Source organism: Ranitomeya variabilis, chromosome 4 (assembly GCF_051348905.1).
Source record: "Ranitomeya variabilis isolate aRanVar5 chromosome 4, aRanVar5.hap1, whole genome shotgun sequence".
NCBI lineage: Eukaryota > Metazoa > Chordata > Amphibia > Anura > Dendrobatidae > Ranitomeya > Ranitomeya variabilis.
Window position 1 is genome coordinate 514,230,715 of NC_135235.1, and position 22,769 is coordinate 514,253,483.

General features: G+C 39.6%; 1 protein-coding gene across 2 annotated transcripts in view; it reads left to right on the forward strand.

Annotated features, from left to right (window-relative positions):
* Positions 1 to 22,769, forward strand: part of LOC143765454 (signal transducer and activator of transcription 5B) — a 272,423-nt gene that overhangs the window by 150,963 nt on the left and 98,691 nt on the right. For both annotated transcript variants that reach the window (XM_077252132.1, XM_077252133.1), the window contains exon 2: positions 13,713 to 13,779. The gene's annotated coding sequence lies outside the window, so the exon portion shown is untranslated. The remainder of the gene's footprint in view (positions 1 to 13,712; positions 13,780 to 22,769) is intronic.

The following is a 22,769-nucleotide window of genomic DNA, read 5'->3' on the forward strand; positions in this document are numbered from 1 at the left end:
CTTCTTGGTCCTAGGACTTTTTATTTAGAGGTTTCTTAGTAATACTTTCAATTATTATTAGTCATCTGCAATGTAAGCATTCTCTCTTCCACAACTTCTTCATTTGGAGCCTGATTTTTTTTTTCTCCCCATAATTGACTTTTATTTATAAAAAATCATCATCAAACAGTAAGTCTTCACAAATTTTGTGATGGAGGTTATTTGGGCTTAGATAAAGGCACACTGCAGTAAATGCCCCCTATTGATTCATGGTCTGTGAGTGGTATTGTCTGAGGCTAAACTGCAATACCATATGCACATGGGAAGAGGACCTACCACCAAGTAAAAATTGGCCAGTTTTTTTGCATTTATTTTATTCCTGCTGCCTCTATGAATATTCATTTTGTTTCTTTTGTTTTTTTTCTAAATCTGCCACATGTTTCTGGAGATGTGGGCCTGTGAAAGATGGGGCGATTTATTGACAGCTTACACCTGAAAATGCTCAGCTGTAACAGAACAACTAGACCCCTTTCAGTGTGCAGCTACCTGCAGCAGGGGAGTCAAGGGGTGGGGGTCAAAAGGCTGTGAGCTACAGATCTCGCACCTTGAGCCAACTAAGCTCAGAACCAAAGGCTTGCTTGCCATGTGGATACCATGCTGTCTAAACTGCTTTGTTGAGTCAGCTATGATTCCATAAGGAGTTATGGAGCTACTGCAGGTGCTTCTCACAAAATTAAAATATCATCAAAAAGTTAATTTATTTCAGTTCTTCAATACAAAAATTGAAACTCATATATTATATAGAGTCATTACAAACAGAGTGATCTATTTCAAGTGTTTATTTCTGTTAATGTTGATGATTATGGCTTACAGCCAATGAAAACTCAAGTCATTATCTCAGTAAATTAGAATAGCAAAAAACAAAAAAGCAAAGGCTTCCTAAGCCTTTAAGAAGGTTCCTTAGTCTGTTTCAGTAGGCTCCACAATCATGGGGAAGACTGCTGACTTGACAGATGTCCAGAAGGCAGTAATTGACACACTCCACAAGGAGGGTAAGCCACAAAAGATCATTGCTAAAGAGGTTCAGAGTTCTGTATCCAAGCATATTAATGGAAAGTTGAGTGGAAGGAAAAAGTGTGGTAGAAAAACATGCACAAGCAACCTTGATAACCACAGACAGGTCGGGTTGGGGACAGATACACAGCATTATAGAATGGTCAGCCCTGAAAGGCGATGGCCGTATGTCTTATCTGCCAAGCCTGGTGACAGGTTCCCTTTAAAGGATTAAGAAAAGGCCATTCAAACAATTGAGGGAGATTCACAAGGAGTGGACTGCTGCTGGAGTCATTTCTTCAAGAGCGACAACACACAGATTTATCCAGGACATGGGTTACAAGTGTTACATTCCTTGTGTCAAGCCACTCATGACCAATAGACAACGCCAGAAGCATCTTACCTGGGCCAAGGAGAAAAAGAACTGGACTGTTGCTTAGTGGTCCAATGTGTTGTTTTCAGATGAAAGTAAATTTTGTATTTCATTTGGAAATCGAGGTCCCAGAGTCTGGAGGAAGAGTGGAGAGGCCACAATCCAAGCTGCTTGAGGTCTAGTGTGAAGTTTTCACAATCAGTGATGGTTTGGGGAGCCATGTCATCTGCTGGTGTAGGTCCACTGTGTTTTATCAAGACCAAAGTCAGCGCAGCATTCTACCAGGAAATTTTAGAGTACTTCATGCTTCCCTCTGCTCGCAAGCTTTTTGAAGATGCAAATTTAATTCTCCAGCAGGACTTGGCACCTGTCCACACTGCCAAAAGTACCAATACCTGGTTTAAAAGCAACAGTATCACTGTGCTTGATTGGCCAGCAAACTCGCCTGTCTATGGGGTGTTGTCAGGAGGAAGATGAGACACCAGACCCAACAATGCAGGCAAACTGAAGGCTGCTATCAAAGCAATCTGAGCTTCTATAACACCTCAGCAGTGCCACACGCTGATCGCCTGCATGCCACAATACATTGATGCAGTAATTGATGCAAAAGGAGCCCTGATCAAGTATTGAGTTATTTACTGAACATACATTTCAGTAGGCCAATATTTTGGATTTTAAAATCATTTTTCAAGCTGGTGTTATAAAGTATTCTAATTTACTGAGATAATGACTTTTGGGTTTTCATTGGTTGTAAGCCATAATCATCAACATTAACAGAAATAAACACTTGAAATTGATCACTCTGTAATGACTTCATATAAAATATGAATTTCACTTTTTGTATTGAAGAACTGAAATTATCGTTTTGATGATATTCTAATTTTGTGAGAAACACCTGTATATGTCCTAGCCGTGCATCGTGTATATTTCCGATATCCCCAGAACATGGCGAATGCCCGCCTGGGTCTTGACCCTTTCTAGCACCCAGGAGTATAGAGATGCATAGAACAGCCAGTAGAAACCAGATAGCAAAGCTGTGTTTGATCTTAATTTGTAGCAGGCACCAGGCCGGGTCTGATGGCCCCAAAACCGCCTCCCTAGGACCATCCATTAAAGAGTTATCATTCATCTTAGGTTTTTGAGTTTTTAGCTGCCTGAGGCAAGGGGAGGGGATCTACGTTTGGCCCTGAGGGCAGTGACCTAAAGCTGGGCTATTGCTTTTTCTCTGGTAGGTCGCCACTACATATTGTGTGAGGAGAAGTATATATATACCGTATATATATTTTTTTTTACTGATCCTAAGCAAAGTCTTCTGAAACCTCATAATGATTAGATCTGTTAATGATGAATCATATTTTGCAAAGTTTGACTAATTCTGAAATTCCTCACAGTATTTCCTCACTGTTGGGTTTTTACGTGGCCCTTTCTGTCTTCTCATATACTGGGTTTAAGATGGAGAACTAAAGCCTCAACTGCTGTGTTGCTTTTGCAGATGCTGTAAATGAGGGAGCTTACGGTATGTAGTACTGGAAATGTAGACGTTACCTTTCGTTGTGTCTGTTAGCAATGTTAGGTGCTTCTGTAAGTTTGTCATTTTTTTTTTTTTTTCTTTTATAACTATTGTGAAAGCTTGTTAATGGATAAATACCCCTTACCTGATGACATTTTATTGCTCCAATAGTAGCATACATTATACAACTTCACCTACAAGACTGTGTCTCCATCAGGGACTGATAAACTGCTCACCACCCTTCACTTCACAAACCCTTTTAGCTGCAGGTATAATAAACTGTCATTTTGTTCAGGGAAGACAAGCCATGGGATGTTGACTGTTGCAATGTAGGCTGGAATGGGAAAAGGAAAACCAGCACATATAGTGCTGCTAGAATGCTGATTAAGCGGAACCAGCCACTTAAGAGAAAAATATATTTGACAAGTTTTAGAGCATCAGAATATATTTCTGGACATATTAAACTGCTATTGCCAGAAGATATAGTTGTAACTCATGGGCATAAGGGCAATGTAAATGTTTTGTGTGAAATATACTTTAACCCCTTCCTGACATGAGATGTACTAGTCGGCTGAGTTTGTCTCATACATGGTGTTCACTCTTTCGATCCCATTGTCATTGTGGGCACCCATCACCCTCTCCCCGTGTAATGTGATCATAGTGTACAATTGGGTTGGTATGACAGCCGGGGCCTGCATGGCTTTGATCGTGCACCGAGTTACTGATGCATGCTCCCCATGGTTTGAGCAGTAAGTATCAGCTGACAGGTTCCCTTTAAGCTCAGGAATTTGTAACCCCCTCTTTTTATATCTTTAAATGTTATCTCCTACTTCTCATTGGGATAGGTTATCAACTTCAGATATGGGGGATCTGGCACCCCTCTGATCAGCTGTGACCAGCTTTGACAGCAGCTGGATATAGTCTATGTACAGAGCAGAACAGCACAGCTTTGTACACTGTTTAGTGGCCTCTCCAGGGTATGGCAGATCAGATATGCGGTATTATTTTGCAACCATAGTCTACATTTCCATACGTCAGAACTGCTGGTTATTCAAGATCCATACTGTGATTCGGGGTGTTTTGAGCTAAGTCAGCAGAAAGCCCTTTTCACCTTTTGCCCTTTTCTTTATATGATAGCAGAATCTATGTCGGTGGCAGTACCGGGCAGGATACTGTGCTGTAGGTGGGTTGAGCGGAGGATACAGCTGGTTCTCTAAATTGCAGAGAAGGAGCAGCATTTTCATTTCTCTTGTAACTTCTCTATTCATGGCCGGACCCTGTTAGTGATTCCCCTTGCTGAGTGATCGGGGCCTGCATATTCCTTGTGGTTTACACTTCTGTTTCCCCTCAGCTTATCTCTTTCACTTTCCTTGCACGTTGCCCTTGTTATCGGCTATGGCAGTTCTATTAAAGAACGTGCTCACTAGACTCCTACAGAATAAGTAATTTGGTAATTTGTCATGCTTCTTAGCTTTTCAGCGCTCTACTTTGTTGGTGTGGGTAGTAAGTTTGTTGTTTTAATACAAGTGTGCAAGGTGTTAAATACAGTGTAGGCAGAGGAGTCAGATGTTGATGACCAAATATGATTTCCAACATAGGGTAAAAATAATCTAGTGAAACCCAGCAGCACGTGATCTTCCTGGGGGGGGAAGGGTGGGATTATAGAGTGCCCATTCTTCTCTCCCTTGCCTTGTACATGTCTGCGATACAGAGCTGTTTATGGCGCTCATATCCCCTGGACGACAGTGCTTTACCACAGCGCCATGACACTATTTTTGAGAAGGTCCCACTGTTCTGATGGAAGGCCTTGTAATCAGCCGAAACAACAAAATCTTAATTGTTGTCCCAATTTACATACATTTTATATTTTGGCATTTTTTGTCTATAGGGATAAAAGCTTTTACTTTTCATGGAGATGTGTGAGTTATTCTAAAATACATGTTAATGACTGCATGCAGCCAGTAAGCAGTGTAAATCTGGTCTTGTGACATTGTGGCTTATTTTTAGCTGCCCGAGTGTGTACATTGGTATGCGACCATCCTATAACATGTCTTCCTGTGGAGTTTCACAATTTACTCTGCATACCATAGTACACTGAGCAGTTTGTCTTTAAATGGGCCAGAATAATTTACAGTCACGTTGTTCTACAGAGGTGCTGTTTGTTTTTTTAATGGCGACTGCGTTCATATGGATGTGCTATATAGTATGTGTTTGCTATTATAATAGCAGGATAAAACATTGATGATTTACTTATTTTTCTGTTTTTTTATTTTTTATCTTGTATAATTTACAAATATTTCATGTTTTATTCAAGCAACTTTTGTCAAGAGCTTATGTTTCCATGGTAACAGACTACAAACAAACCCTATGTAGTCTGATTTTGCAGTCATTGCTGTTACAGTTGATGTTGATGGATGGATGCACACAGCACATTATACTCTCTTTTATGTAAAAGCCTTTTCCTTCCTGGTTCGTCCATTCAGCTGAGTCATTCCCCTGCTGCCTCACACTGTGTGCTGCAGGAGGCTGGAGCAGGAAGGGTAGAGTCAGGTAGAGACTGGAGGTGGCTACAACTGTCTCTGCCATACAGGAAAACTGTTGTCAGGGAATGAGCAGCTCCTCCAGAATCCGGAAAGAGCTGCTCACATGAATAGGTGTGATACCTAGGACACCATGCTGACAGTTTATATTACACACCATCAGCATTCTGCATCCTAGGTACACAGACAGCCCCAACAACCCCTTTAAGTTTTGTCTTAAAGGGTTTTTTCCCAAGAACAAGATTTCATCTGAATCAATACATCTTGGAATAATAATAATTTCCACAATTGGATGTGTCTAAAAAAAATGTTCCTGTGCTGAGATAATCTTATAAATGTGCCCGCTGTGTAATTGCTGTGTCTGACCAGGACATAATCTGATCATATCACATATCCTGGGCAGGGGAGAATGCAAGCAAGAGTATACAAATATTACAGCATGAGATCACAGATGATTCTTTCTTTGAAATAAAACTTTGTTTAAAACAGGCAGGGAAATGCTTTACCTCACAGAAAGAATGAGCATGTCCCTGCACGGTCAGACACAGCCATTACACAGCACACAGCAGGGGCACATGTATAAGATTATCTCCGCACAGGGATGTTTTATTTATACATATCCAATAGTGGAACTTATTGTTGTTCCAAAATATATTGATTAAAATGAACTTTTGTTCGTGGGAAAATGCTTTAAAATGCATGCTCGATGGGATTGAGATCTGGTGATTGACTCGGCCATTGCAGAATATTACACTTCCTAGCCTTAAATAGCATAATTGAAGTCATGTCAATATCCTTTCCCCAGCACTTTTAAAATGTCTGAGTTTGTGTGGGGTACATATTTGGCCTTTGCTAGATGTATCTGCCATTATTGGGTTTGACTAGTTTAATGTGGGTTTTAGTTATGTGAAGGCAGCAAGGAATATAACAAAGACGACACCTTATCTGATCTCCTAAAGAGACTATGGAGATATGCATGTGGCAAACCCAAACAGGTTACTTGGTTTTATTTTTGTGTACTAAACATGTGCGAACATATTCACTGCAATTGGCTCCATGCAATGTATTTCACTTTGCTGTCCTTGTTTTGTTTCATTTAAGGCTTTATTTTCCAATTTAACACAACATAATAAACAACAGCAACCAATAGAAATGTACAAATGATGTAATAACTATCATCAATGACCATGTTCATTGAAAGCACTTCAATAAGAATGTGGAAGGTTATTTAAACACTTCCAAGACCGGAGTATAGTAATGTCAATAACATACTTCAAACTCAAGATCAATATTGTGAATAGCATAGAAAAGATGCAAGACTCATGTACCCATACACTCCTCAATACCAGCTCATTCACTACACCCAGTTATACCTTTCCTCTGGGCCACCCACCTCCCTCTGCTGATACCGACATATGATGGCTTTAAAGATGCAGAGAGCCCTGCTGGGAATCCTATTGGGTAGTGTCGGCTATTGCTGACCACCATCCCCATACCTTATCTAATTTATAAGAACTTCTCTTCATCTAGAGCACTCTTATATAGTGGAATATATTTGTTGACTGTAAAATTGCAGACAGTGAAGCATACAGGGGACTTACATGAATTTCCATGCCATTATAATTATTTTTCTAGCTCAGAAAAAAAGGAATCTGAAACAAAATTCTATGGAAGGACCCGTCAATAACTCATCTATAATACCCAGTACTCTCACTTTAGGGGACAACACCGTAGGGAATTCAGAATGTTCTTGAACAGTATTAGCTCAGACCAGAATGGAAGAATTTTTGGACCAGACCAAATTGAGAGCAGAAAAGAGCCCACCTCCGTTTATGAATGAAAACCTATATTATTCATAGCCACCCAAACTTCCTAAACCTCTCTGGGGTATAATAAACTCTGTATGGAAAAATTGGCCAGATCAAACAGTCCCTAGCACGCACCACTGAGGAATAAAGAGCATCTTCCGCATCCCACCATTTCTCCATCAAGACTAGTATATCTGCCACCCATTTCACATAAGTTTTGAAAAGCCTAGGGGCGCTGGAGCAACTCCAAACTGTGCATGGACTGCATGACGAAGTTGTATGTAAGTGGTATCAGGAACCCCATATCTAGTTTGGAAATCCTGAAAAGTGAGCATTTCACAAGTATCTGAGAAAACATGGAAAGTGAATTTGACACTGCACCTTGCCCAGAGAGAGGACCACATCAGGCAAAGAGTGTAAATGTGGAAGGTGAGGATTTAACCAGAACGGCACTGTAGGCGAAACTAATGGCTTATCCGAGCACCTAAATATATTCTGTGCTATTGCCCAACACTACCTATTGTCTTAAGAGGGATTGACGCTGATGAGAATGTATAAAATCTATAGAGTAGGTTAGTTAAACCTTATAGGTCCCCATCAATGCTTCTGGTAGAACAATGGCGACCACCAGTGGGAGTACACTAAAAGAGTGGCCAGGAAGTAAAAGAACAAGTTCGGACCTGGAAGCCTCCATGATTATTAGGAGCTTGCCAAATAGATAAACTGATTTTAGGTGACCTTCCTTGCAATTTTGGTTTCTTTGTAATCCTAAAATTCTGTTTCTGGTTTTCGTCTGGGTTTCATCCCCCTTGAATTGGCTTTTGAGTATTAGATTTTCTTGGCATGTGTTCCAGAATGAAGTCTCTCAGTTTGTGAACATTCTTTGATATAGCTGATAAATTATCTCCTCACTGTAAATTTCACTACAGAAATCAATACATTTCCTCCATGTGATTGAACTATTATCTCTCGGCCACACTGTGTACAGGTTATTGGCCATTATTTGCCCACATTATTGAAAAAGAATCCGTCACTGTGAAAAACAGCCTATAACTACCCTCCTATAGTTGTGTGAATACCTGGAGGGACACAGATTGCGAGGATGTAATCCTGGTCTCTGAACTCACCTTCAGTCTACCCACAGTAAGACAGATAATGTCCTGGGTTCTGTATGCTAATTGATGATCTAGGACTCCCGCTGTCCTTCTAGGAGTCCGGTGATGCATTACATTACATTACATGGCACGGGACATTTACCTATAAGCTGTACATACTGGTAATCTGCAGGTAAATAATTGTTAAATCCTGTGTAGTTGCTTTAAGCTGCTTTTACACTAAAAGATTATAGTGAACGAGGGTTCTTAATATTGCTCGTTTCACAATAACCCTTCAAGACCAATGGCAGCCTATTACAGGCTGTTCAGTGTGCATCATTTACTGCAGCCTGCCTATGTAAACAGGCGAGAAAAACGACCACCGATTGGCAAATGCAGTTATTTAGTGCTGCCCTTGTTCAGTCTACACACAGACCCTTACTTCGAAGTTGTAAAGGTGAGTTCAGAGATATTTCATGGCGACAGATTCTCATTAATGACTACGGTAATCTTTTCCTCTTCGGGATAATTATTATTAGTGATATCCATCGGTGGTATTAAGCCTTCTCTTTATGGCAGAAGACTTGCTTTGCTAATCCAAGCATGCGCTTTTATGATGGATTTTGGTTATTTTGTATGTGTATGGGCTAAAACCCTTTTAATCGTGATTATGCTGTTAAGGCAATGCAACATAGTTTTAGAATTTGTTTTGCATCGTTATCCTCTATAGCTGTGGAGTGTTTGCTCGACTGACTACAGACAGCATAGTTTCTGCTCTGACATCCAAAATTGGAGGAGTCTCAAAACCTATCTGTTTAACTTTTGGGCCAGATTCCAGCATCCATGTTTTGTAGTCAGTGTATGGACCACGATTCATGGACTATCCTCTGGTCTCCTAAAATGAACTTGATCGTCTAATATATGCCTTTGAGTCTATCATGGACTATCCTCTGGTCTCCTAAAATGAACTTGATGGTCTAATACAGTGTTCCCCAACTCCGGTCCTCGAGAGCCACCAACAGGTCATGTTTTTAGGATTTCCTTAGTATTGCACAGGTGATTAAATGCTTGCCTGGCCAGGTGATGTAATTATCACCTGTGCAATACAAAGGGGATCCTGAAACCATGACCTGTTGGTGGCTCTCGAGGACCAGAGTTGGGGAACACTGGTCTAAAACATGCCTTTGAGTCTATCGAGTATGGACCAGGAGACCCATGGCTGGTTCGTGCATCGCAGTCCAGCCCACAAAACATAGATGTGTGAATCTGCCCTTAATTGGATAGCCAAAGAATAGCATATGGTGTGTGTATGTATATATTTTTTAATGAAAAAAGAAATAAAGAAGCTCCCCATACCAATATCGTTTAGGAAAGTTGATGTATGGGTGCCAATTCCTGCTGAAGAAGCTCAGCTATTGTAGAACTGAAGAAAAAATAATTTTCCGGCACGTCCATCCATAAAATTAATCTTTTTATTAGAAATTAATTTAAAAACAGGAGGATTCATCATGAGGATAAAACCTTACATGTTCCTGGTGTACACTATGCCCTTAGTCGTAGGAATAGGATTTTATAGAAGGAAATCCTGGAAAATCCTTTTTATGTTTAATATGCAAATCGCCTCCTCAGAGAAAAAGATGACTTAAACTCTATAGCGCCACCTGTTGGAAGCAGCGATTCTACAAGTCACAATCAACCCTTTAACAAGTCGTGCAATATGACTAAGGATATCATCCAAATCAGTATCTCAATTCGCAGGCACGGTGTTTTGGGCTGTTGGCCCTTTTAATGTTTAGTAATTTAATATGGAATTACATTTTTTTTACACATAAAAAAGCACAGTAGGTAAGTACATACCAGTAAATTATAAATAAAATATTTTTTATGGGCGATATTGATAGAGATTAATGTCTGAGTATTTCAACAGATCACACTCTTGGCATAAAGCTAGGCTGGACAGATCCCAGGTACCCAATGCACCCAAGACTTTGCAGCTTTCGACAACTTTTTTTACTCGGTCTGTATTGATTTTTATGGCACTTTTTATTGCCTGTCTCACAAGTGTCTATAGACGTTTGTCTCTCATGAAATCTCCATTTGTTGCAAAGTTTGATGAGATCTGTAGTTCTTCGGCGGGTTTACTGACAGTAGTTAAGAAAAAAAAATCCCTTCATTACTTTTTCCGAACACAACCCCTCTTCTGAGGACTTCCAGAAACATATGCTACATGGGGAACTGTTTAGGGGTGTTTAATATTCTTCAGAGTGGAATATAAAGCTCATTTTCCAAGTGACCCTCTCCAGCATATTGAGTGTTTATTGCAAGACTTAATAAAATGGGAGCTAAGTGTTGAGGTTTTGCTGTACGCATTTTTAGGGCCTGATGGATGGTTGGAGCCGAGCCTGTTGGATGAATGAAGAGTAGAAAGCTATGGGAGAAAATAACTTTGGTCTCATCGAAGTCACAGAAATAGAGCCTATTAGTTCAGAGTCTCTTCACATCAGGTTACCTTCAGTGCTCTAGAGACTTGACCTCAGCTAGGTATCCCCTCCCAGAAAATCCATTTGTGTTGATATTTTGTGTTGGGGTGCCTTCTGAAATGGGCATAGAGAAACTGCAGATGCTACTCCAAGTTCAACCTAATGTTATTTCCACTGAGTTACTATTTCTGCTCATCAGAGCCATCTTCCCTGATACCATCTACTGTGGCTGTAAGGCTAAAACCAAACTGTGGCTTTGGCTAACCGGTGGAAGATCAGCGGGAACTATTTGTTGCAGTTTGCCATGATTTTTGCTCAATTTATCGCTCATATGATACATTTCTGAGAAGATGTTTCACATTAGTTAAGTGGTGATTAGTGATGTCCTTCATAGCAAGAAAATGAAGCCATGTCTCGATTGTGTAAGTCAAGTCGCACTATACTTTTCCTCTTGGTATTACCTGGCACATAGCCATCGAGCTGTAGTATAAAGCGTGTTCCTACACTTAATGTTAATAATTTAAAGTCTCTTTTAGAATGCCCTCAAATAGTCTTTGTGGTGTACCTACAACCCCAATTATTAAAAGCTGATATAAAGGGGTTTTTTTTGGTACTGTTAAGTTGTAGCTATTTCGCTGCCTGCGTTTTATATGGATACATGTCCTCGCCTTCCATTTTCTTTCCTGTCTAGGTAGGGTAAAAACAAAAAAAAAAATCTGTGACCTTTCGACTTTGCAAAATTCATTTTTATTTTTTTTTTTATCAAGATTACGGTATATATATATATAAAAAAAAATAAAAAATCACTAACCGCTCCCATGTTTAAGACAGATGACTTAGAAGCAAGCGGTTCTCCAGAATGAGACCCTTGTAGATAAGTCCACCTCTCATTGACCTGAGGTATTTAATACAAGGCTAAATTGCTTTTATGAAATGGTATAATCAAATAATCTGCAACTGTACTGTAAGAACAAGGAAAAGGCCAACGTCTGTAGGCAAATAACACGACGCTCTGGATGCCTAATAGCCAGAACCCAGCTAATGTCACAGATCTCTCTTCTGCCTCACACCTTCCTGTTTTCCTCTAATGAAATGTCCTTTCCTCATGCTCCATTATCATTAAGACACAAATCTGGTTTCCTCTCTTCGCAATCTATTATAGTTCTAACCTTTACCCCCAAGGAGTGTATCAACTCACAGGCCTAAGCCTCAAATCCCAAGATTAATGTGGCGTTTGGCATGCAGGCTCCAGCTCGAATATCAATGTTTATCCCAGCAGTGATTTACCAAGATGCTGTGGGGCCAGATGTAATGTCCTTATAGCTGGTGGCACAGCACGTCTTACGTCTGCTTCTTCATTTTAGCAATAACCATAATCTGGCAGACCTAATGAGATCTGGATTGTCCCCAATCTGTAACATGCAAAGTGGGTCAAATAAGATGCAGGGGAACATAGAATCAAAATCCAGCTTAAATATTAATCGGGATCAATGTTTAGTGACTCGTATTTGAGAAATCATTATGGATTGGACTAGAATGTGAACAAGGCAATGGCAAGTGAAATTTTGTAGTGTTTTATTACTCTGCTAGAATACAATTAAACTGGTTGTCTTAACGTAGAAAGTAAATGTCTTCTCTATCCCCATGCATATAACATAAAAGAGCCGAGTGTTGCTGCACAATGCGCTTTGCATAAATCCCATTCATTACTGTGGGACAGCATAGCTAAACTATTTTTGAGACGCCTACCTTAGCTTGGTGGGATCTAGAAGCCGTTATTTCTATATTGGCAATGAAAGGAAGATAAGGGAATTGCAGGACTCCAAATTCTAGCCCAACTCTGGGTTTCGCATCATTAGCTTTTTCTGGGGAATTCTAGAGACCACCACTTTACAAGGAACAGAGTTTTGTCATTTAAAGTTCTGTTACCCATGTCAATTGGGCAGGCCATATGCAGAAATTGTTGTAATAAGAAATGATAAAACATATCAAATCATTTTGAAGGGTGTTTCCCACTACACGTTTAAAATTATTGTATACAAGCAATAAATATTCCTATAAAAAGCTGTTTTTCTTGTATCTTTTTTTGCCTTATAAACCAAGGATAACCATGGCGTGTACATTTTTAGGGTCAAAAGATTGTTTGAGGGTTTTGGTTTTTTTTCACATACTCCTTACTGGATCATTAATGTGCTGCAGAAACCTATAGCCACCAGAAGCAAATACTTTTTCAAGGGATGGTGCTTATCTGAATCTGGGATTTTGTTTCTTACTTTAAGGCCGATTTGATTAATTCAGCTGAATACATGGAGTTAAACACAAGTGATGTTCTCATTGTCTTAAATCACTGGCTGCACAATATTTCTAATACGTTCCCATCCCATCTGTCCGGACAGCTGCACTTTTTATGCATGTTAATGTTAATGCAAAGAGACCTATATTATACCGCGGCCTAGGATTTCTATTTAATACTAAGACATTAGAAAATATGTAGGATCATAAGACCGGTAGAGCGCCGTTCATTCAGCTCTAACACTCTGTACACATCGGCAATAGTTGTTTGTACAGAGCATAGTAAGTATTCTCATTTTGTCTTTCTGGTAAAAACACATTATAAATGTAGGATGGCATGTTCTAAAATTTCGGTCCATTGTATGTGTTTTTACTCTTATGTTGTGTGCATGGTATGGTTGGTTAGATGATGCTTTCCTTCCCTTCTTTTGGGGGTATTTGTGTTGAGCTCCCTCAGACCAAATGCCACACGTATGCATGTAACATGTGAGTCCATGCAGGCAGTGTGAAGGTAAAACTGTCAGCCAAACATTCATAAAAGGGTCATGACTTGTTTTAACTTTTTTTTCTTTTCCTTCTGCAGAAATTGCCGAGACTTGTGACTGGACTTTATCCACTCTGTAACCTCACGCTGGGCCTGCCTCTGTGACGTGAGTAAAAATCATGCCTCTTATGTGAGGTTTCACCCCGTTAGGTCATCAGGGCTGATTTACATGGAACTGAATTGAATTTATGTACATTGATCGGTTTTATCTTTAACCACTACCAACAAATATTTAGTAGGGAAAAATATTTCTCATATGAATACATGAATGACAAAGGGGCATGCCTAAGGCCACGTCCACACGTTCAGGATTTGGTCGGTACTTTACATCAGTATTTGTAAGCCAAACACAGAAGGGGTGACGTGTTTTTATTATACTATTACTTTCTGTTCCACTTGTGGTTTTTGGCTTACAGTTATTGACCAAATACTGAACGTGTGAATGTGGCCTTATAGCCAGACTCTGCAATCTGCAGTAGTCCAGAAATGCAGGTTTCTGATCCTTGCCTTGTAGGTTTCTTAGTGAATTGATAGTATGACATAATTTTTTACGGAGCACCTTACATGGACTAATGAAATAAGTTTACACAAATTTGTGAATCGGAAGCGGGGAATATCCTGCGGATTCATTTTACACTCTTCAGATTAAGGGCCCAATTCCTCAAGACCGGCATTGTTCAAACCGGTATTGATGAGGGGCGATGTGTGTGCCTCAACAGAAATCCTACTCTAGTCCTAGCTAGAATAAGATTTGTGGCATAACGAACTCTGCAGCGCATCACGAAGTTGGCAAACTGCAGCCGCCATGTCGCTGTCTCACTCCAGCTCCTCTCACTTTATTGGAATTGGGCATAAATTGCGTGAGAAGTGCAAGTGTCACCAAATTTTAGCGCAGCCTCGCGTTGTGCCAAAATTATGCAAATTTTCAAGGCTTTTTATATTAGAATATTAGCATAAAAGCTTTGATCAATTGGGCCCCAAGTGTGGTAATAAAAAAATCAGAGCAAAATAAAATCTAATGTTTTTGAATTTACAGACTTTGGTGCGGATTTATCAATACTGTCTCTTTCTTAGACAGTGCTAACTAGGACTCAGGGACTATTTGTGTTTTGTTTTTGTTTTTTTTTTAAAGCTATTTTTTTCTTTGTCTTGTATTAGTTGTCGTTTTTTTGCACGCGCGATTCATGATCTTGGCGTATAGTCAAGAATTTGTTGTTGTGTTTTTTTTTTCTGTCTTGAACTGTTTTTGCAACCTTTTCGTGTCAGAAGTCACATGTTTGCAAAATGATGCCGAAGTACATCTGGGAGACTGGAGTGGAGTTGCGCTAAATTTCCTGACTTTTTAAAAGTCACAATTGATGAATCAGGTGAAAACATCTGGAATTGCTAATCTCCATCCACAAAGTGGGGAAAAAAATGAAAACAGTCAAGCAAATTCAAAAGAGAGGCATCAATAGAATAAGGATGACGCAAATGCAATGATGGGGCTTCAGTCTTAAAAGAGGCCAAATTCCTCCTAGTAAATTCATGTCATATGATAAATTTGGTGAATCTATTGACTGTCTAGTCTGTTCTCACCAACTATTAGGTAACCTAGTTTGTACCAAAATTTTGTTTCAAAATATGGTGCTTTTCCTTGCGTAGTGTCGCAGCTTAGATCATACCTCCTTGTTGGACAAAGAGCAGAAAGTGTAAAACAATAAATATGGCACAAGTCCTAAAAGACGGGTTTATTTGGGAGGCAAATAGCACCAAATTGATTATTTTTCCTCTTTGTGTAGAGTATGGTGCTTATCTTTGTGTCATTAGTTTTGTCATTGCTGTATGGAACAACATTTCACTATGACGGTTTTACCTCTTCTCGATGTAAAATGTAATAATCATCGTACGTCAGGTCACCAGGAGCTGAACTTGCACAGTGCTTAGCTGCGCAGATGTGTCACAGCAGTGACCAGAGCATGCTCCAATCACTTCTATTTAACAATTTAAACTCTGCTGTTAATTGGATGACTCGTTTGCCAATTCACATGCACACCAGCTCTCATCGCAGGACGCTGATGGGCTGTCATGGCAGCCTTAGCCATGAAAGCCCCTACTGCTGCCATCTCGGTCTTTCTGTGACGCACAACCCAACGTTTGCCAGTATTGTAATATAACCACTGATTGTTTGATTGTTGTTCTAAAAAGTCCCTTAATAATAAAGCTAAAGTTGAAAATAAATAAAAAATCTAAATCTAGAAAAAAAATAATTTAAGAACTTGAAGCACCTTCTTTTTGTCCAAAAAATAAAATCATATCCTGTATCACCACGTCCATGGAAGTGTGATATAGCAAAAGATAACGAATACCAACACCCTAAAGGAAAAAAATGGCAAAAACGGCCCAGACATCCCCTTTGAGGCCAGTTCCTTAAATAAATCCCAATAAGGGGAGACTGAAAGCTGGCTTGGTTTTTTTTTTGCCTTTGTGGAATCTTTAACCATTTCTTAACAGAATTAAAAAGGGTATGTGTGTGTGTGTGTGTGTGTGTTTGTGTGTATATGGGGCGGTAATGTTACAATGGGGACAGGCATGCGGCGCTGTTGTTGCCTAATGGCATCCTGCGGTAATCTAATGACTTTTGCATCAGGGGACTCGTGCTTGACGCCTACACTTATATGCATTGTTTTTGTCCCGGCGATGCTGTTTCTCTTCAAGACTCTCATTTGCCCTTTGTTGTTTTTGACGTTGTGCCTTTGCTGCTTTCCTTTCATTGTCATTGGCGTACTTTTTAGGAGGAGCCATGTTGGCGTTGATATTTGCTTTTAAAGAGGTTTTCCCTCAAACAAAAGTTCACTTTAAAAAATTGTCTGTGTCTGACCATGTACCGAACATACCACAGCTCCTGGGCAGGGGAGGAAGCATAAGACAATACTTACATTACAACAGGAGATCGCAGAGGATACATTTTGTCAGGTAAAATATTTTTTAAAAACAGTTGGTGAATTATTTTACCTGACAAAATGAATCCACTGTGATCCCCTGCTGTAATGTCAGTATTGTATTTTGCTTCCTCCCCTGCCCAGGAGATGTGATATGCTCCGTACACGGTCAGACACAGTCAATTTTTAAAATGAACTTTTGTTCATGGGAAAACCCCTTTAATGTGACCGGCTTCCTCTGCCTGTAGACACGTTATGCATCTGCCGCCAGGATCAGTCGAATGATTCACTGCACCTGCGCGTAATTTGCGCAGGTGCAGTAAATCAGACCTCCGCCATCTTTGTGCAGACAGATAGCGGCGGTCACATTAAAACTGCGCAAGCGCGCCTCCTGTACAAAGATGGCGGCAGTCAGTGAATCATTCAGCTGATTCCAGTGGCGGCGTGTTCGTGACGGTGTTCTGCTGGTGGTACCACGCAATAGGTTGGTACCAGCAGCAGTTTCCATATTGAGATACCCATCACTTGGGTGTCCCAATATGGCGGTTGGTGAACTTCCTCTGCTTGAAATTCTGGGATACGGTGACATCTGGACAGAACAGGAAATTAAAACATTACAAGGCACTTATATAAATAGATGTATGTATATGTGTGTGTGTATAGATAGATATTATTATTATTATAGATAGACAGATGTGTATGTATGTGTGTGTATATATATATATATGTGTGTGTGTGTGTATATATATATATATATATATATATATATAATATATATTGTATATACATACATACATACATACATACATACATACATACATACATACATACATACATACACACACGCGAACACACACTCATTTTATATTTGCGCACACACCCTATATCACATGGGCGTACCCAGGACCAAAACTAGGGGGGGAGGTTCAGGTTGTAAATTTTTTTAACGAAAAAGGTGAATAAAATGAAAATTTTAAGAAAATTATATGTAATTATAGCAGTGCTTTATTAGTTATTACAATTATTTGCTTGCAAAAAAATGTAGATTTTTATTCTAATTACATGTCTTAAACTAATACAGTAAAGCAGGAAGGAGATATCCAAATATTTAAATGATATAAGGAGCGTATGGATATTTAAAACTTAACCTTTATTAGGTACGATAGGTTAAAAAATAAGGTGAGGTGTATAATTACATAAAAAACCAAAGTGCTGGGGAAACCCTATACCAACATACAAAGAGTGGGGAAAAGTGAATAAAAACTGACTAAATCCAAGACCTTTTTGGAATCTATCTGTTGGATAGATTAGACCGTGGCTTGTTGGGAGGGAATAGCATATACTCAATGTGCACACAAACAGCAACTCCTAAACCAGGAGTATATATGCCCGTATGTTAGGGGCAAATGTCTCTTGCCATCACGCATTTATCATAAAACAATATTGCCAGCTGTGTAGAAACATCAATTAACATGCATGAGATCAAATTTGTTATTCCCCAAAAAAGTCCCCAAAGAACATCTATTAATGAAGAAGCTCTTCATATCACCGAGATATTTTCAATATGACTCATTATAATAATAAGTGACCATAACATGCCACGTTAAACAAATAAAAAGTCAGTATACTCAGCAGGGCTGTGGAGTCGGTAAGCCACAGTTGCGACTCCGACTCCTGGATTTTATCAGGTTCTGACTACAGCTCCGACTCAGACTCCTTCATAAATGGCCAATTCGTAACAATAAATTTACTGTTGTAAAATATTAACATCGTGCTTATTCAGTTTCTCACCATCGTATAAGTAATCAGACCACTTAGAGCAAAAACTATATTTCTTAGAATACAATTAGAATATAGCAAATAGCTTTTCTAAACTTTTCTAAACTCTTGTAAGTAAATATGCAATAAACACTGTTATGCAGTTAATAAGAAGAAATCTATAAATTTGTCCTCAGAAAAAGTATTGCCTCTGTCAGATCCTCCTTCATGGATGCCCTCAAATCTGATCTAATTATTTTGAGAGCAGAGAACAACCTCTCTACACTAACTTGGGTTGGTGGCAAAGCAGTAACCACTCGGGCAACATCTCTGACAATGTCAGGATACAGAGGAATCGCTTGTTGCACTGTTATTTTTGATGAACGGTCAAATTTCTCAATTTCTTTTAGTGCATATGAAAAATTCTGCTGAAATGTACTGGCTGTGTTCTTTGATGGGGATGACTCTTCTATGCAGGAACGCTTTGCACGGTCCTTGTGATCCAAATATTTTTCGAAATTAAATTCTTCATCAGTTGATGAGGGTGAAGATGTGGCAGGACGACCAAATTCTTCTTGTTCCTCCTGACTGTTCTGCAACCCTTTCATCCTTACTGCTATTTCAAACAGAGCTTCTTTTCCTTTAGTTAGCTGTTGATCATCTAGAAGAATCCGATGCATTGGGTCTACATAAACAGCTGCCAAAAGAATGTTATTTTGTAATAGTAGCTCCTATCTCCATTTCATTGATGTAGCAATACCACTTGCAATTAACCCTCCTCTTTGGGACAGGCGAAACATCAGGTTCTTCCACTCCTTTAAGAAAATACCTGGAGTTAAGTCCTCTGCTTGTAATTTTTAAGTCACTGTAAATGGGTGCTCTAGCAATTTTTCCAGCCCAGTCACCTGATTCCACTGACTTTCATTTAGCGTCAGTTGAGGGTTAGCCATGTCTACAAGAAAGGTTTTCAGTTCAACCAAGCGCTGAATCATTAAGTAAGTACTGCCCCATCATGTGGCTTGATCAATAATTGCCCCTTTTCCAGCACGTCTCTTCAAAATTGAGTCAACTTTAGGGGTTCTGGCAACAGTTGCCAATTTTCTCACCTTGCCAATCAGTGCAGCAGCATGTCCTTCTTGCAGACTGTCTCTTATAGCCAGCTGTAGCGTATGCACAACACAGCGCATGTGATGAATGAAAGAACGTATTGACACAGTTTCAACAAGATCATCTAAACTATCATGTTGCTGTTCATCTAGCAACTTCAGTTTGCTCTTCAGTTACAATACTGTGTTCCTCTATTTCAAACATTTCTGTGTCTGTGGACCCAGAATGTTCTTCTAGCTGCTGGTCACCATCATTACTCTCATTCATTAGCTTAATAGTACTTATCATATTTGAAGCATGTCAGTTACGACAGAAAGAACTTGCTCTTTTTTAAGTTCATAGTCTTGCAGAACCTTTTCCACCAAGACCTGGAGAAACTCACTGGTGTGATGAGCTTTGATGTCTTTTACTGCCAATGTCTTGGTAACTATTTCATTTTTGTCACAAATCGGACATTGATGGCAAAATAGTTCACTCTATGACGTGTGCAGGCATCCATTTTAAGAAACAGAAAGCGTCCCTTGAGAGTTTTTTTAAGTTCTTCCTTTTGTTTAAAAGCTTCTTTGATTACTAATTTTCTAATACTCTCTCCAGAGAAACGCCAAGCTTGCAGGCCATTTCCCCATTCAGACACATAAAAGCCGGTTGTGACAATAATGAAATAGGCACACTATCCTTTACAACAAGCTCTATGATCTGTTTTTCAAATGTATCTACTGTCATTGTCACAGTAACTTTGTCACTGACAAAATATCTTGCAACTGATGGCTGCAAAGTTCTCTGCTCCTTTGTTTGGCTGGAAGAGCTGGGCACTGGTTCATTGGTTTGGATGCAGTCTTTCTCATCCACTGCTTTCAGTACTTCTGGATGAAAGCGCTGTAAATGTCTCTTTAGATTAGAAGCTCTGGTAGTAGCATTTTTATCTCTTTGCCTGAATATGCACTGATCTTGGCTTCACAGCATTTGTTTTCGTCTGGATCATTTGTCATACACTGACAGACATAATGTTTTCTATCTTGAGTGATGGTGAAATGTTCAAATACAGCTGATTTAATGTGACGCTTCTTTGACATTCTCAGGTTTTTAATTCTGCATTCACAATCCAAATGACAATTGTTTTTCCTAAAAACAATTGTACAAAATTATTGCCAGGTCGTACAACTGATATAGTGGTCAGTAATACTGTTATTCCTCATGTACTCACAGTTAACTGATGCAAAGTTTGTTGAAAGGATAATACTTCTTACAGTCTTCCTCTTCTGAGTAGCAGCTGTGAGATGCTTGGAAGACGCACACCTAGTAAACATCTAGTCTAGAGGAGGAGCTTTACTACTAAGAATTTGCAACACATTTTCACTTTCAGTTTCATACATTGTAAGTAGGGGAGTAGGGGCAGCATGAGGTTAACCAAGTATAAGATTAGATAAGGGCAGTGGAGAACAGTGACACACAAGAAGTAAGAAATGTCTCTATCTCCAGCAGAACTGCTTATCACTGTTGTTCATAGTTTGATAGAACATATATATTTGAGTAACATTTATAAAATTCATGTGAAAGTTCAATTATGAAATACATTTCTACCGACTCCAACTCCAACCAAAACTAACTCCGACTCCACAGCCCTGATACTCAGGCAGCAAGTGAGTGAGACAAATGAACCTTAACTAGAGCCTATGGTGTGCATAATCAGATCACGCTGCCTCATCACGAAGATGAGCATCCCCTGTCAAGATCAATGACACCAAAGAAATCTCAGTGGTCACATAACCAAATTCAATATCAATATGCTCCAAAGACCACCAATATGCTGAGCAAAAAATATCGATGCTAAGATCTCACCCAGTTCGGAGGGGTCCTATATAAAGCCATGCTTCTCCTCATCAGGGTAAGATGAACAACTGCTGCCTCAATCACATATGGCGTCTCCTGACGCGTTTCGTCCTTTGTGGACTCATCAGGGGATAAAGAGACATATGTTTGCTGCTATCTAACACAGCTGGCATGTACCCTGTATGGAGTGGGCTCAGCTCCTGAGCGCGCCTCATACACGTTTCTGTGTATGATGTACACACCAAGGTGCAAGAAGGGGTTTCAGTATTGTCTCATGTGATACATTTATGGTATAAGTTCAGACTGGGGCACTGACTCCTGCTGCTGGGAAAGGACGGGTAGTACACCTGAAAGGCAAATAGACAGCTGTAGGAAATACAGATTTTGCATCTGTTGAACCTGGTTACTGATTCCTAAGAGGTCCTTATCCCTTAATATTTTATGTTGTTTCAGTCATAGGGTCAGACCATGTGACTGCTATAGTGCTCATGAGTCGGGGAGCCCTGTAACCGGCAACCCATCCAACCCCTGGCGTCAAACTTTCAACTGTATCTGTATATACATCACCAGCCCAGCACCTGTGTGTGTGTGTGTGTGTGTATATATATATATATATATATATATATATATATATCTATATATATATATATATATATATATATCACCAGCGCAGCACCTGTGTATACATCACCAGCCCAGCATCTGTATATACATCACCAGCCCAGCACCTGTGTGTGTATATATATATATAATAAATAATAATAATAATAATCTTTATTTTTATATAGCGCTAACAAATTACGCAGCGCTTTACAGTTTGCACACATTCTCATCGCTGTCCCCGTTGGGGCTCACAATCTAAATTCCCTATCAGTATGTCTTTGGAATGTGGGGCTCACAATCTAAATTCCCTATCAGTATGTCTTTGGAATGTGGGAGGAAACCGGAGTGCCCGGAGGAAACCCACGCAAACACGGAGAGAACATACAAACTCTTTGCAGATGTTGTCCAAGGTGGGATTAGAACCCAGGACTCCAGTGCTGCAAGGCTGCTGTGCTATCCACTGTGCCACCGTGCTGCGGTATATATATCTATAAACTCAAAAAAAGGAAAAGCAGCACAAAATAATTTAAAAAAAGTGGACTTTAATGCCTGAACGGCGTGGCAACGTTTCAGATGTGTTATTCTTTGTCAAGGCTTGACAAAGGATAACACATCCGAAACGTTGCCACGCCGTTCAGGCATTAAAGTCCACTTTTTTTTAATTATTTTGTGCTGCTTTTCCTTTTTTTGAGTTTATTACTTTTTGACCATTGGATTGCTGGTCGGAAGAGCTCTGCATGCCTTGTAAGGTAGTAATTTGATGCTGTTCCAATTTTTTCACTTTATATATATATATATATATATATATATATATATATATATCACCAGCGCAGCACCTGTGTATACATCACCCGCGCAGCACCTGTGTATACATCAC